Source organism: Dermacentor andersoni, chromosome 3, assembly GCF_023375885.2.
Source record: "Dermacentor andersoni chromosome 3, qqDerAnde1_hic_scaffold, whole genome shotgun sequence".
In the NCBI taxonomy this organism is placed as follows: Eukaryota; Metazoa; Arthropoda; class Arachnida; order Ixodida; family Ixodidae; genus Dermacentor; species Dermacentor andersoni.
The window spans coordinates 231,202,656-231,219,049 of record NC_092816.1 but is presented as its reverse complement, the minus strand read 5'-3'; the positions used below and the strand labels follow the sequence as shown (position 1 = coordinate 231,219,049).

At 42.9% G+C, this 16,394-nt stretch overlaps 1 long non-coding RNA gene across 1 annotated transcript; it reads right to left on the bottom strand.

Annotated features, from left to right (window-relative positions):
* Positions 1–5,090: 5,090 nt before the first annotated feature.
* On the bottom strand, positions 5,091–16,083 carry LOC140216851 (uncharacterized). The gene is made up of 2 exons (XR_011893558.1): positions 15,926–16,083; positions 5,091–8,284 (listed from the first exon to the last, which is right to left on the bottom strand). It is a non-coding gene; the product is annotated as an uncharacterized lncRNA (long non-coding RNA).
* Positions 16,084–16,394: the final 311 nt, after the last annotated feature.

Sequence of the window (16,394 nt, the reverse complement as noted above, 5' to 3'; positions counted from 1 at the left end):
GCGTACGATTGCAATTGAGTGTATTGTAAATGCGGCAATCTGGGAAACGCTGCCGCGCTTTGGCGGTTGCCGTTGTCGAGTGATCGTGGTGCCTCAGATTACGTAAAATTATTCTCAGTTGTCAGTGAACTTACCTTGTCTGCTGGCGTGATCAGGAAGGGAACGAGTACAGATAGTGTACCATCGAAAGTGCTGCTGTACACTAGGAGTGGCTGGCCTACGCATGTACCTGACAGCGAATTGTCTCCGTATTTTGTTCGTCGGCATGAAGAGTCCGTAGACTAATGTCCGTAGATCATCAGTGCGTTACATGGAAATCGTGTGATTATTCCTCGCTGCTTACGCAAACAAGTGTTGGCACTTTGCCACGAAGGTTACCCCGGAATAACGCGTATGAAAAGCTCGCGCATAGCTATGTCTGGTGGCCTCAGTTAATCCAAGATATTGAAGGTGTTAAAAGCTGCTGTACCTGTCAGTACAGCGCAAAACGCTTCACCGAATGCGCTTCTATAAAATTGGGTTTGGTCGAGCCGCAGATGGCAACGAATCCACCTGGATTTCGCATTCACAGACAACCAATGACTTTTTTGTGCTGGTGGATACACACTCAAAATGGGTTGAAGTGTTCGTGATGAATTCAACAACGGCAGAAAAGACTATCGAAAAGCTGCGGAGAGTGTTCGCATCGCATGGCCTTCCGGAGGAGGTCGTTACGGACAACGGGCCTCTGTTCACTGCGAAAAAGTGTGGCAGTTTGGGCGAGTTGGTATCTCGTGACTTCTTTATGCTTGTAGCGCAGCTCAGAAAGAGCAAAAGGGAAGGTGGAAGGGGTAATGAAAGGGAATGGAGCACAGAGCGCTCTGTTCTCCCTTCCCTTTCGTTACCCCTTCCTCCTTCCTTTCTGCTCTTTCTTAGCTGCGCTACAAGCCTAAAAAAATTCACCGCGAAAACTTCATAGTTTCTGCTTGGAATAAACTAAAATTAAATTATGGGGTTTTACGTGCCAAAACCACTTTCTGCTCATGAGGCACGTCGTAGTGGAGGACTCCTGAAAATTTGACCATCTGGGGTTTTTTAACGTGCACCAAAATCTAAGTACACGGGTGTTTTCGCATTTCGCTCCTATCTAATGCGGCCGCCGTGGCCGGGATTTTATCCCGCGACCTCGTGCTCAGCAGCCAAACACCATAGCCAAGTGCCTGCTTCAGAACAGAGTGCGGCATACCAGGACACCTCCGTATTGCCCTGCGTCAAATGGAAGCGCCGAGAGGTGAATCCAGACGGTTAAACGGGATCTTATGCGACAGCTTTTCGACGAAGCCATAGGGCATCAGCAAGGCCCTACAGCACCGCATAAGCGTATTTCTGTTCAGGTACCGGAATACGCCGACAAACGGGGCAAACGCCAGCTGAACTGTTCATGTCGTGGAATCGCCGCACTCGCCTGAATCTGCTACAGCCAGACCTGGAGAGACGTATAGAAGAATGTTTCTCTGAAGTAAAGGGCCGAGCCGACGAAAAAAAAAATGGTCTTGGAAGCTATTCGAGGAGGGCGAAAGTATTCTGGTCCAAGGCCTTCATCCAGGTGAAGCCAAGTGGTTGCTTGGGATCATCGAAATAAGGTGCAGTGCCGTTACTTACATTGTGCGTGTAGGACCCGGGAGCAGGTTTATGCATGTAGACAATTTACGTCCGCGTTATTTTGAAAGTTACGAACAAATGGCGAAGAGTGAGCCTCCCTGTGTGGTGCCAAATTCAGTTTCAGACCCTATGCCGGAGGCGTTTGCTACGAGGTCGCCTGTTCCTTGGTTGGAGTCTCCAAACTCTGCTGCAGAACCACCGGGGCCACCCGAAGACTCGACTTCCTTGGGGCAGCGGAATACCAGTCTACGCCAAGGATCCGCACCACTGTCTCCTCTTCAAGAGCATGCATCCCCTCTAGCGGCACAGACCCTTCGACGCAGTGCTCGTGCAAGGAAACCTCCCGATTGGTACAGGCCATAAGCATAGTAGGAAGAAGTGTGGGGTCATGCGAAGCGCGTGTGACGTCATACTGATAGCCCATCGCTCACCGCTACATAAGCGCTGTGAGCAGGGCGCTCCGTGTTCTTTATGGCTCAGCACTCACGTGCTGATAAGCCGTTACGTTGACCGTCACCTCGGCTCTGCCTCGTCGCTCACGGCTATAACAGTAACAAAGAACGATAAAAGTGTCGCAGGCATTATGGTCAGAACCCCAGTGCTTCAGGGCCAGGACTTTCAGGACATTGAGCGCCTTATTTGCTTTAAACTTTAGGTTTTTATAGTGTGCAAGAAAATTTAGCTTTTTATCGAATATGACCTTACAAACTTATCTTCGCGTTTAACTGGTAGTACTATTTCATTTAGTTTCATAGAGGGGCCCGGTTATAAGCCCCTCTACTGAGAAAATAGCCAGGCGGCAGTTTCTTCCGAGGAAAAACGGGAGCCGTTTGTATTAGCCAAGTGTATCAATTTGTTTAGAGTCATTTGGATCTGCCGTTCACATAGTCTTATGTTAGATGTGCGGAAAGCAATTTGGAGATCATCAACGTAAAGAGAATGCATAAGGGTAGATGACATGACTTTGTTAACAGAGTTCATTTTAACGCAACAGAGATTTGTACTTAAAACGCAGCCCTGAGGCACACCATTTGCTTGGATTAATACACGTACGTGACAGCACCTTGCCAAGGCTCACCAGAAATATTCGATCGCACATAAAATCAGAAAGGCACTTCAGCATTTTACCCCGAATCCCTAAGTCTGGCAAGTCTCAAAATGCCGAATCTCCATGTGGTGTCATATGCTCCCTCCAAGTCGAGAAAGATAGCTAGGTAGCGTTGTTTGTATAAAAGGGTATTGCCTATTTCGCCTTCTAATCGGACCAGGTGATCAGTTGTAGAACAACCATTTTTATAACCACAATACGTATGTTTAAGAACTTTTCTATTTTGACGGTAAAAATTAGTCTGGCTTTCGCATCACATTCGTTTGACTTTGCCATACAGCTGGTGAGTGCAATGGGGCGGTATCTGCAGGGGGATGTTGGGGGTCTTCCACCTTTTAGAAAGGGTATAATTGGGGCACTTCCCTATGTTTTTGGCGTTTCACCAGTTTTCCAGATCTCCTTTACGATTTTAGTAATGTTTTTGCTGAGGCTTCTGGCATGTGGGCAAGCAAGCATGCTGTCCGTACCAACTGCAGATTTCATTCCAGCAGAAAGTACACATTTTAATTTTGGTGGGGTCAGAGGAGCATTGTACGGTTGATCGGATGCACCTGTTATTGGTAATCTTTGTTTTTCAGCAGATTTTTTATTGGCACGAGCATCGAGTGATACACTTGCTGCAGGCGCCGCACTTCGGTTCTACTCCTTAGAGGACCGGGGACAAAATTCAAAATAATCCAGAAAAAAAAAGAAAGACACTACAACACAAAATTCATAAGTTTCATTATAGATATATCAGAGCATAAGTTTAGTTATAAGTAGAGTTGCTGAATTGTTTCCAATAATTAAAATTAATTAAAAATAACTGATCACCGCACACGAAATAAAATAAATTTAGGTTCTAGAGACCCGCGACGTGAGGACGACTTTGGCGAAATGCCTGGACACCCAGAATTAGAAAGCCGATGTAATGACGTCACTAATGACGCCACACAGATGAGGGTAGCGCTATATTTAACCAGCTAATTAATTCAAAACAGTTGCCTAGCATAGATTGACCATCTGCCTAGCAGGGCGGTTGTCGCGGCACTCCCTCCTGTCTCCTTCTCTCCCAGCGAGTATGTGTATCACATATATTAATCTATATGCAGGTTATATGTTAATAATATGTGTATCACATATATATTAAGGACAAACAAGCTGCCACTGATAATGAACTCGTCATTCTAACAGCCAGGGTTGCGGCGCTTGAGTTAGCCACTTCCTCAGAAAGCGCGGTAGACTCGAGCGTGAAGGAAAAAGGAAGTAAGACTTTACGTGATGTCTCAGATCAGCTGCTAACAATAACTTCAAGATGTGAGGACGCAGAAAAGAGGCTCAGACGAAGTAATTTGCTTTTTTTCGGTATAGAAGATGACCCTAAAGAGGACAGGGCTACCCCTGAAAAGAAAGTCATAAAACTGTGCTCTGAAAAACTGCAAATTGCAACAATCAGTTCGCAATTTGAACGCGTACATAGGCTTGGGAAATACCAAGAAGGAAAGAACAAACCTATAATAGCCAAACTAACTTCTTTTAAAGACAAGCAACGCATCTTGTCAGCTGCACACAAATTAAAAGGCTTAGAATATTCAATCGATGAAGATTTCTCGCCAGCTACGCGACAAGCTACACTGTAAACAAAAAAACACTCAGATGGGCGTTTTTTGCTTGTCCTCTAGTGCATTCCCTTTTGTACATCTTTTTGCTCACATTGAAAGGGCGTACGATAAAACTCCCATTGACGGGGGCATTAATTGGGCACACAACGGGGGTACCGTAATACGCCCACTTCACCCCCATTTGACTGGGAGGTACAATGGGAGTATTGTGAAGGAATTAAAGGCATTTTAGTTTAGGTGCGGCAAGCTCGTAGCGAAATGCGTGGTGGCGCGGGTCACGCGCTTACGCAGTACCAGACGGAACACCGCAGGCCGAAATGTCGAACGCCGACGATCAAGGCTCAAGGGAACTCGGCCGTCCGTGAGCTTCCACCCGAGCAGGCGTCGCACCTGCTCGGAGCGAACGCCGGCGTCCGACACCTTGGCCTGCGGTGTTCCGTCTGCTGCTGCATAGGCGCGGCGTACCACCACGAAGCATTTCGCCGCGGGCTCGCCACACGTGGTTCAATCGACGGCACAGGGCCACCGCTGAATCGACCAAGTCACGCGCACACGTGGTCCAATGGCGAATGAACCCGTCACCGCACGTCTTCATTTTTTTTCCTTTCGCTGATCACAGAGCCCCTCTTTGCAAAGCTTTCATACAGTCGTCCTAGCTAATCAGCAGTGCCTCCGAGGCCAGCAAACGCCTTCGAGAGCAGTTGCTACTTGCTGAAAGGAAAAATGCACGAGACACACAGTGACAGTGAAGAAAATTTATTTTACACCAAATGTAAGAAATATAATGTGTTCACTTCCGGGCCCAAAAGAAAGCACATTTCTGCCCCAGTAAAACAATTGTCTGGATTTTGAAAAAGAACGCTGTACATTATAAGCATGCCAGTTGCTAGTATTCTACATGTCCTAAAACAATGAAATTAGTAAACGAAAGAAATGCTAAGAAATCTTATCTCGTTTCATACTGAACTGTAACTGCAGAGCCATGTGTTTGAACTGTTACTTTGTACTGACACTCCACACTTTTGCACAGACTATATATTGAGCTCGCTTGACTAAGAGTAAAACTTCATTTGGCCTAGTTGGTACATAATTCTGAACTTAAAACTTACAGCGCAAACACCTAAGACGCACCACAAAAGGCAGATACGACACACGCTGGCGCTAACTGACAACTTCTTTATTTCTTCGTCGTCGATGCATATATGTGCCTTAGGCCACACAACTGCACAGGCGCACACATTACATTACAGAGATCTCCCAAATTATCACATATGCAAATGTAGGAACTCAAATTCTGATGGGTGCAGGGACAAAGCTATGTCACTGATGCAATTATCATTTTGTCTTTTTATGTGGTAGGCCTCTAGGGCAAGCCGCGCAAGCTCATTCATGCTTTTGCCAAGAATCGACGTCCCATCAAGTCGTGCCTCACAATTTTTGCAAGAGTTTATATGCGCAACAACGTGCACTCCTCTATCTACATTTTTGTTTACTTTTTGTGCATGTTCCCTGCGTGGTCCCTTAAACACATAAGGTCATCTATCAACTCAAGAAAGTTGCTTGCAGGCATAGTGTTCCTTTGGCGTTTTCTGCACCGAACAAGCTTTCAAAGCTATGCTCCTGCACCCGCGGAGAGGGCAGAGGAGGATGCCAAATTTGGTATGATGCTTCATACGTGTTGTGCGCGGTCGGCATGGTTTATACCATTCACTCTCATGTGGTAAGACATAGCTTGGCTAGATAGGGCATTGCGTCAATGAGCGACTCAGGGAACATGCACAACAAGTAAACAAAAATGTAGATAGAGGAGCGCACCTTGGTGCGCATATAAACTCTTGCAACGATTGTGAGGCACAACTTGATGGGACGTCGATTCTTGGCAAAAGCAAGAATGAGCATGTGCGGCTTGCCTTAGAGGCCTACCACAAAAAAGGCAGGGCGATAATTGCATTAGTAAGATATCTTTGTCCCTGCATCCATCTGTATTTGACTTCCTAGATTTGCGTATGGGATAATTTGGCAGATATCTGTAATGTAATCCGAGTGCCTGCGCGGTAGTGTGGCCTGGGGTTTATATTGCATCGACGACGAAGAAATAAAGATGTTAGCACCAGTGTGTGTCGTATCTTCCCTTTGTGGTTCGTCTTAGGTGTTTGTGCTTTAAGTTAAAGTTGCTTGACTAAGCCATTACTAATTAACAGTGGCTTGTATGAGGCCGATCAGTGGTATTTTGCATGGACTAGCACACAAATATGATAAATGTCAAAGTACTAAATTAAGATATTGGGACTCATCACACAAACAAGCTACATAATTTAGTGCTGTATTTCTGAGCGAGCTATTAAAAATTATCGTATTTTACGAACCAGAACCCACCTTCTGATTATGAGACATGCCATAGTGAGTAACCCCGAATTAATTTGGACAACCTGGGGTTCTTTAACATGCACCTGTCTAAGTACACGGGTGCTTTTGCATTTCGCTCCCACTGAAATGCGGTTTTGTTTAAGATTAGATTTACGAAAGTTCCAAATAGGATCCCCCCTATATTTTTACAGTGGGTGCTCTTTAAATGGAGCCTCAAGGTGCCAGGGAAATTGGTTCCATTTACCAGGCGTTATATTTACTGAGAGACATTGCAGAGAGCCAACCAATAATCAGGATGGTGTCTTATTTATGCGGCAGTTTCGAAGCGATTTTCGTTTATCGAGATTCCACTGTAGTCCATAATAGTGGGTGAGTTGTGTTCTGCACGAACACTTTAGCATGGCTACCATGTTTAGTTGAATATTGTGCAAGCAGCAACATTTCACTGTACCCAGTGCAATATATAAAGCCAGCAATGTAACATGTTGCAAATGCAGCCACGAACAAGTACCTTCCCCTATCATATCCAATAGCAGCATCTTTAGACGAAATTAATCATGCTTTCTCACGTTTAAGTGCCTTGTTTTCAGAAATCAATTCCTCCTTATCACATTGACCTCCAATTGTGTCATTCCCCGAGCTCAGGTCATTTGAGATTGCATTTAATTGCCCTTCAAATAGCATATTGGTCTTATTTAAAAACCACATGGCATCACAGTGACCACCTAGATATAGAATTCGAGCTACAACGCACGCAGTAGCAGACATTCTGAGGTAGAAGCTAACTATTCTTTTGAATTTGGATGCATACTCAAAACACTGCTATGCAATTGCAGACAGGGCTGATAGTGTAGCAACCAGGACAGATTTAACGGACATAAAGGAGCAAACTTGTGTGAGCTTCGAATTATTATTCTCTCTGAGGAACCATGCTGTCCAAATATAAAATGGGGATCAAAATAATGTAATTGGATAGCAAATCTGCATTTCATTAGGTAAATAAAATACTGTTCATGCTACCTTCCCGGGTGCACACTACTTCCCCTTTCTTTGAATGTGAATTTGCTACCTTTCCATTGGTTGCCAGATGTATAGGTGTATTGTTGGTCGAGGGTGGTGGAATGGATATAGGTCTCAGGCTAGAGGAAATATTTCGAGAAGGAGACCTGCCAGGTTGAACAACGAATGTCTCAGGCTGGAGCCATTTGGTTCTCTTTCAAAGATGTTGGCTCCAGCTAAAGACTTCCTTTGTGGGACAACTGTTGATGACTAATTTCGCCATCTTTTCATTTATCCTCGTCTTATTCAACCTATTGCTCCACGCAGGAGCTGCACTTTCTTTAAAAAATAAAGATATTAATGAGCTCAAAGGCTTCGTGCATGGCTGCATCCCCTAGTACAAAAATTTGTTTTCAATGAAAGACAGACTTGGTACCTTTCTTGAGAATTCAATAGGAAGAACCAAAAATTAAGCTAACAGACTGGCTATGACGACAAGTAAACATGAATTGATGTGGAGTGCCATTTCTTCATTTTGCACCAGGCTTGGGGCCAGCCAGACTTCTTCCTAAAATTGAGAAAATTTTTCTAATGAAATACATATTAAGAGTATTCTCTTCATAATCTGAAAATCTAAAAACATGGTTATTTGGTTATTCATATTTAGTTGGGAACAGTGCGATGGACACTGACGAAGTAAGGGCTTATACACTAATGCCACATAGTGCTGGCTGAGAACAGATTCAATTTTAGAACAGACAAACAGTTAAGTACTTTGGAATGCTTCCTAAAAGCCATAAAAACCAAAGCAGGAAGCAGTTGTACAACATAATGTATGTGCATGAAAAATGCATCTGATCATCGGTTCGCAGACATGTATGCCATTTACGTGTCAGCTAACAAAACATGTGTTACACTGAAACATTTCTCCTACAATTTGGCAATTCTGTGGGCTTTGATTATTGCTAGGGTCAGTTGGTTGCTGTTGTTACTGCTACTAGTGTACGGTGAAGTGTAATGTAGATGTGCAAGTGCTACTGATAACTATGAACATTGGCAAATTTTGCTGCACCAGGATAATGCATGCATTGTCCCGCTGCAGCGAAACTTTCCAGTAAACATTCACAGTTGTCTGTAGCACTTTCCCATCTGTCTCGCCTCACACTGTTCCATCTATAGCGCTTCACCATACTGTAATATGCACCACCAACTGACACAAAATTCTACCCTTCTGAAGTTCTTACTGCTACTTCGCACTCGTCACATTCAGGCCGCCAGGCGTACTGAGCCCAATGTAGTATAACTGCATAGACTGGCAGCTCCTGTCATGGACTTATTCTGGTGTAATGGCACCACAGAAGCAAACGAAGACAAAGACATGCAGGACACAAGCGCCTAACCTCAACTCTCGCTTTAATAAGAAAACAGACATCATATACAACACATAGTGACAGGAAGTGACGTCATTAATTCAAAAACAAATTCTTCGTGCAATGTAACTGAGAATGACTGATGCATTTGTCCTTCTCGTGATAATCTGCCGAAGCTTAATTATCTTGTGTACATCTGCTCATAATTTCTGGCCACGAGTTTTGAAGAACACAGGAACGAACCATTCTATTTTGCAGTGAATCATTATGTGCGAATGAGAGCTATTCCACGCAAACTTCATTAGCCGCAATCTCAAATTAATACAATGTGTGTATGCAATGCAAGCATGACTGGATGGGAATAGCTGACTGTACATAACCCCCGTTGCACAGTGCACCGCGTGCAAATTGTGCTGCATGCAACAAATTAATTTGTTTTCCTGGCTTGTCTTTTTTTCTCATCAAAGCAAATCTCTATTCACATGTTTCATACAGAAAAAAAATTTTTGCCTGTAGAGAGCAGCTACACAATTACCCATGAAAATTACAAATGCATACGAAACAACTGCAACCACTTTTTTACTTCATCTCATTCATTATATTCCATATTCATGCCTAATTTAGTTGCGCAAATCATTGTTTTCTCAGCCCCTTGTTAGGAGAGTTTTGTGCTGTAATAAAAGGCGGAAACCAAAAAAAGGAAAAGGTTGGTTGTGGCTTGAAGCACAATATGCATCTAGTGAGCTAGGCCGCAAGCGTTGTGTAGTCTGCTGCCATCATATAAGGCCGTGCCTACATTGGACAGATGGGATGCTCCATTAATGCGAAATCAGGGAGATTGAGGGAGTATGAGTCATCCGTGTGAAACAATCCTCCCTCACACAATGTTAAATACTGCAAAGAATGTCACTGCGGTCCTGTGTTCCACAAAACTTGCGTTGTAGCCAGGTATTATGACCTGACAACATGCAAGCTAATTGTGGCTTGCAACATTTAAAGAGAATGACGAATGTATTAGTGATCCATTAGTTGCACTGCATAAAGAATTTCTTTTAACAGATATCATCACATCATGTCTCCACCTGTTATTAAATATTGCCTGTTTCCTTATTTTAAAGCTTGAAGTGAAATCCGGTGCTTGTGTCATGTGCGTACATCTTTCTTTGTTTACTTTTTGTGGTGTCATTACACCAGAATTTGTATAACGAAATGGCCACACACTGCTTTTGTCACGTTATAGTGGTGCTTGCAAAGCCTCCCAAACAGCAGCCTATTTGGTCAAAACATGCTTCTGTACATATGCTCTTCCAAATAGAAAGGCTACTAGGAAGGTAACAAGAATCAAGAGCATTAAGTTAAATCCACTGCAATGCTTTACTTTCTTGCCTTTATTCCTTACATCTAAATGGATAAGCCAGAGTGTGAATGTTACAGAAATGCACCAAATAAGTTGCTGAAATTATGCAAAAATGTTAACGCAACTAAGCGTAGATTTATGTGCAATAATAGACACCAGTCTCAGTTTCTTTCCTTCTGACAGAAACATAGTATATCTTATTCCTTTGGCATGAAGAAAAGCATATGTAGACTAGACAAGCTTATATTTCAATGAGAGCCTTCACGATTAAGCACCACTATAATATGACCATAAGAGTACATACACTGTAAACCGTGCAGATGACAGCCCAAATTTCACAAGTGCCACATGTTAGCGAAAGCAGCAACCATTAACCCAGAAACTAATCAAATCCCACAATATAACAAGAAAAAAACGATTAATGTGTCAGCGCAGCACCTGTTCTCTGAAGTTACAGGAAAGTGGTATGCTTGTTAACAAACCTGAAACCACGGCACATTTGTATGTGACCCCCCCCCTGCCTCTTTATGTGCTTTCGTGCCTTTGACAAGGCGTTACTGGATATTTATTTGCTTGTCTGTTGCAAAAACACATCAATTATTTGTCAGTGCACAGTGCACCATGCCATTTATCTATGTGGACTCACTTTGTGTCCTTAGCACTGCTCTCACCTGTTCAGAACTAAGGATTGCAAAAAGACTTGTTCTACTTAAATCTACATGCCTTAATATGTGGGTTCTGCAGTTGAAATAGGATAATTATAAGTAAAATGCATGACATGATCTAATGAACTTTGTTTTCATAATCTAATTGTTTATTAGGGCACATAACCAGTCAGATCATTCGTACTAAAACAAGAAAACAAATTCAACACACTGGTTTATACTGGTTGGTGCTCTATTGACTTTAGTACACACATTGAACAAACGACAGGCAGTGAGAAATACCAACAACCACTAACTTCCACACGGCATTATTGGTCACATGTGCACAATATAGCTACAAAAACCCAAACGAAAGTAGACAAAGAAGAAAGTACATTTTAACAGAAAAAGAACAAGACAAAGAACTTCTTTTGGTAGCTAAGTCACAATCAAGGTGTAAATGACTGCTATAGTTTGGCAAGCACACATGTAGTTACTTTGCTCAGTCCCTCGATATCACAATTTCTTGTTTGACAGCTACACCAACGGGACATCTACGCATATCTTTATTGCACATGCCATTTTTGCTCGCTCCAAAATCCTTTCGTGGTTATTCATTTAGTACCTGCTTCGCCTGTACTGGCATTGTAGGGGGGGGTATACATTGTGTAATGTAACTTACATTCAAATCAAGCACACAAAGCAGGGAGGGAATTATCTTTGAAAGCTATGCAAACACTTGCAGGCTCAAAAACCTTGCAGTCCCTTTGGTCCAAGGAAAAAACAATGTGAGGCATCACCTATAAGTAAAAGTAAATTATTAAACCTTTTAAGTGTAATCTCTTTCTTGTGAGGTATGATGATAGCCTGATATGAATTTCTCTATCTCTACATGTTTGTAACAGTATATGCTTGAAATAATTTTCACTGAAGAGATTTCCTAGTCTTTTAAATCCTGCCATTGCAGCTTACCTTTACTCTCAGTAATACAAAGCCTTTTAGTATGACTTCCTATTACAAACATAACTGCCATATATCGAACATTTTCAAGCAGACCAGCTAACTCAATATTATGGGGATTCTAGGAAACATGTACTTATTTGATTAGTGAATGCACATAAGCAAAATACAGCTGTTCTTTGAGGTTATCGGGAAGCCAACAAAATGTGTATGGGTGGACACATGACAGCTACTACACCGATAAGCATCGTGACCAACCAAAATTAAGTTTATTCCTACATGGGCGGGCGCGGCGGAGGGTGAGCAGACAATGGTCGGCTTTTTCTGGAGTCATATACAAAGGAACTCCAACATAACAAATGCACTAAAATCAGCAGTTTGGTTTTTTGTACTCAGATTCGACCGTTTAGTCAAATAACTACATTTACAAATGGATTGTTTTCCCACGGAAAGGGCCGCAGTCAGAAAACACAAATCTGAATGAGAAAAAAATTTTGAATTTGAGAGTCAGCGACCAAAGATACGGTTTCACGGTGTGTTAACCACATAGGCAGCATGAAGCAAACCCAGCCTTGCTTTCGCATCCACCCTCTCCTCTTTGATACTGCCACACGCAGTGGAACGACACTATCATGAGAAGTGCTGGCAGTGGAGGCGAATGCTTTGTCTGTCTCAAACATCAATGCATCTCTGAAACTACAGATTATGCAACCCCATGTACTAAACACGTGGGAAGGCTGTGCACGTGGGAAGGCTGTGCACACGGAGCAGTTAGCTCCGTGTCTCCTTCACTGCGCCGGCGCTAGCCGCGCGTTCGCCCGTCGGTGCCCCCCGCTTGCCTGCCACTGCCGACACAACACATATCAGCACGTCTAGTCTTTCCACACGCAGCAGATCACCTCTAGAACAGGGTGTGCAGGCTGCAGATGTGCTGAGCTGCGCTCACAGCCATGGCGCTAGAAAAGAAGACACACGGACTGGGCCCCTTTGAGGGCCCCCTTAAAAGCTCAGTTTGTCATTTTTTGTTTCTGTAATAGGCTAGTGATAAAAGTGAATTTGCTTCATGCCCATTAAGAAATTTTGTACACATGATAGAAAAATGATGAAAGTAGAACATTTTATTACTTTTCACCCCTCTCAGTTGGAATATCGTACAAATGCATAAGCAGCCATTTTTGCCTTGTTTCATCTAAGATGTTTTTTTCATGCTGAAAGAAAGGCATGTGTTTAAAAAATAAGCTTGGTTGCAACATGTAAAGGAATTGTGCAATGTCACAAGGGTTCCTGAAATCAAAATATATTTGTGTATTCCTTGCGACTGGAACACTCAAAAGGAAAACGACCTTTTAAACAGACTAAAACAAAGTCACAGCACATGCACCCATACTAAGCCAGGGACTGTATCAAGCTGATATGAGAAGACTTTCAAGAAAGAATCTTTCCCGGTTTGGTAAAATTCTTAAAACAATGGTTAATACCTGGCCCCACGCCTTAAATCTAGAAGGAATAAAGTTCTTAAGCTACTCTGTGTTCTTTCTTGAACCCAACAAATGTGCCTAGAAAAATGGGTCAATTCTACATGTTGGCACATCTGCGGCAAGGTGTGAACAAAAAACTTGCTTTAGCTGGCTGCAGTGCTCCCTGCGATGAATATTCAGGCAGAAAATTGTTACCCCAGTGTGACTGTGCACCAAAGAAAACCAAATGTGGTAGACTACATGAATGCAAACGGAAAAATCTTTAGTCCATGCTTGCTGGCACCCTGTGTCTGTATTGGCCTCTAGGAGAATTGTGGCCCCCACGTGCTGGAATATTTCTGTGGCATAGAAAACATTGTGTGATACCAGCTATCAAGTGTTAATCAGTTTATTCAGCAGTTTAATCATGGCAGCAGTTTAATCACAGTTACTTCCAAGTGTTTACATGTTTTAAGCATTGCTTGTGGGCATCTTGGCTACAAAACAACCTAGACCTTACATCCCAGTCTGGTGTGTAGTGTAACAAAGCTTTTATTGGAGCAACTTGATGCTTTTGCTTTGGTTATTCAGTTGGCATGGTCTTTCACAAAAGAGCTATAGGCAATTTTGCTGCAATAACAGTACTGTTTCTATAGCATTCGTTGTGGGGAGTGCGGCTTGCCCCTTTTGCCGGAGTTCTTGCTGAACGACGATTTATTACCAGTCTGTTATATGTGGAACTTGAACAGCTTATATTTTTGTCTCCTCAATCCACACTTCTGCTGCACTTTTGCCAGCATCTCTACACAGGGTGTTTTTACTGAGGTCATACCAAGTAAGCACGCTACAAGCCTTGTGTGCATCCTTTTCATGACTCTTTCGATGACAAAATTTCACTTTCTGTGACTTTATCAACTAAGTATCTAGCGGCAGCTTGAACATGGGTACTCATGAGAACTCGCACCAGGCTTGGACAAATACGTCCAGCACTGCAGCACTGAGTAGTGAACCATGCTGTAAGAGTTGGCAACTAAATTGCCGCCTTGTGATTGAAACTTTTCAGCCTTACAATCAAGGCTTCAATTGCCCAGCCAGCGAGCTGCAGCAAAGGTGTGAACTATAGTCATCTGATGTCACATTCTATGTCATAGCGATAGCAGGTGATCCCTCCAGTGGTGGCCCTCAAGGCCTACAGGCATCCCTTTCTGTGCACGTGCTTGTGTAGGACTGGGGAGATGGTGCCAGTTTGTTCTTCAGCATTAACACTGTTCACGCTGTATCAGGAACACATTTTCTTACGCAGTGCAATAGCCCTTGAACCTACATAATTGCCAACGTGAGTCCTTTGTCCAGCAACCTTTCCTTTGCCATGTCATTTGCTTCTGCCTTGATGTCACAGCAACTTCAGCTATATGAAGCAATGATGGTGTTTGAGTACCCACACAGCCTTGCAGTTTTCCAACGTGAACATTGCTTCATTAAAAGCTGACATGATTTGGTCTCAGCAGACAGATCAGAGTTAAAAAGAAGCCTCAAACTTCTTTCAAAGTCATTCTAACCTTGTCAATAATCCCATGCCTTTTGATGTGTTATTCAGCATTGTCCAAAGCAAGTTGGCTCTTAAAAATCAAAATAACAACTTTGTGAGGCCACCTACTAGGCTACCTACCACTGTCTCTTCAGCCAGCCTGAAGTGTCTTGCAGCCATCAAAGCTGGAGTGCAAAAAAAAAAAAAACGACAAAGAAAAGTGTGGCAGACAAAATCCATATGTTTATGGACTGTTACACTGACTGAAAAAGATGGTGGCTTCCCAATACAGTCTGGATGTACGTAGCTGTTTCAGTCACGAACAAACAGCCAGTTGCGCAGTCCTGCACAAGCACAGTGTACAGATGCCCATGAATTAAAATTTGTTGTGTGTGCATGTGGTACAGTGTACCACATTTAATGTTCCTGAGGCTGCAGTAGTACACTAGGAAGACTGGTTGCAACTTCAATAGTAGGCCCTCAAGAGTATTGCAGCCCTTTGTTCATATTTTGCTGCAGATTGTATCAAATGCGAATGCAAACTGTTTTGCAGGACACGTCAGTTCAGTTCAAGCAATTAGACAGAGTAACCCAAGAAATAGTTTAAGCCTCCAAAACGTCTTAATACAGTCCCTAGTTTAGTAAAGGTTTTCGCCTGATGTTTTCGCTTCTTCTGCGGTATAATGCTGTTGCTTGCTAGGTACTGGTGGTGTGATGTGCACACTCTCTTGTGTTGCTATAATGACAACTTGTAAAAAAGATTTTCCTTCCTAACAAACATTTGGATACAGTGCCTGTGAGCTCACCTTTTAACCTGTTTGTCATTTGATCTGTGCATTTACATCGAACGTAAACTAGAAAATATCAGTACTGAGAATCACAAAAGAACACACCTGTGTAACGATTCTGCCGAGATCGTTGGAGTGGTCCAGCCACAGGATGCAACGCAGGTAGAAAGGCCTCCTGAGTTAAAGCAAAATAACAATCGTTGTAAGATGCGAATAAAAAATTTTATTCTGTGAGGCTTTCGGCATGTGTACTAATTACCACATTTGTATGTAAAATAGTTTTGCATAATAGCTGAGCAAGGTTAACTCTCGCCCTGTGACTGTCAGCCAGTGCTACTCATGGCAATGGTGGCAAATATGGCACATCCTTTCAAATGGAACTTTTGTGGGTTACATGAATTTAAAAGAACTTAGGTTTACATAATACATAACACCTGTGGTTAGAAGGATGTCTTGCATGCAGCACCAATGCCACAAGTGGCACTGCCTAACACTTCCAGGGCCAGAATTAGTACATAAACAATACAAATGTGCAACAAAGTGAACCGGTGGATAGCTGCTGCTATAACTCAAA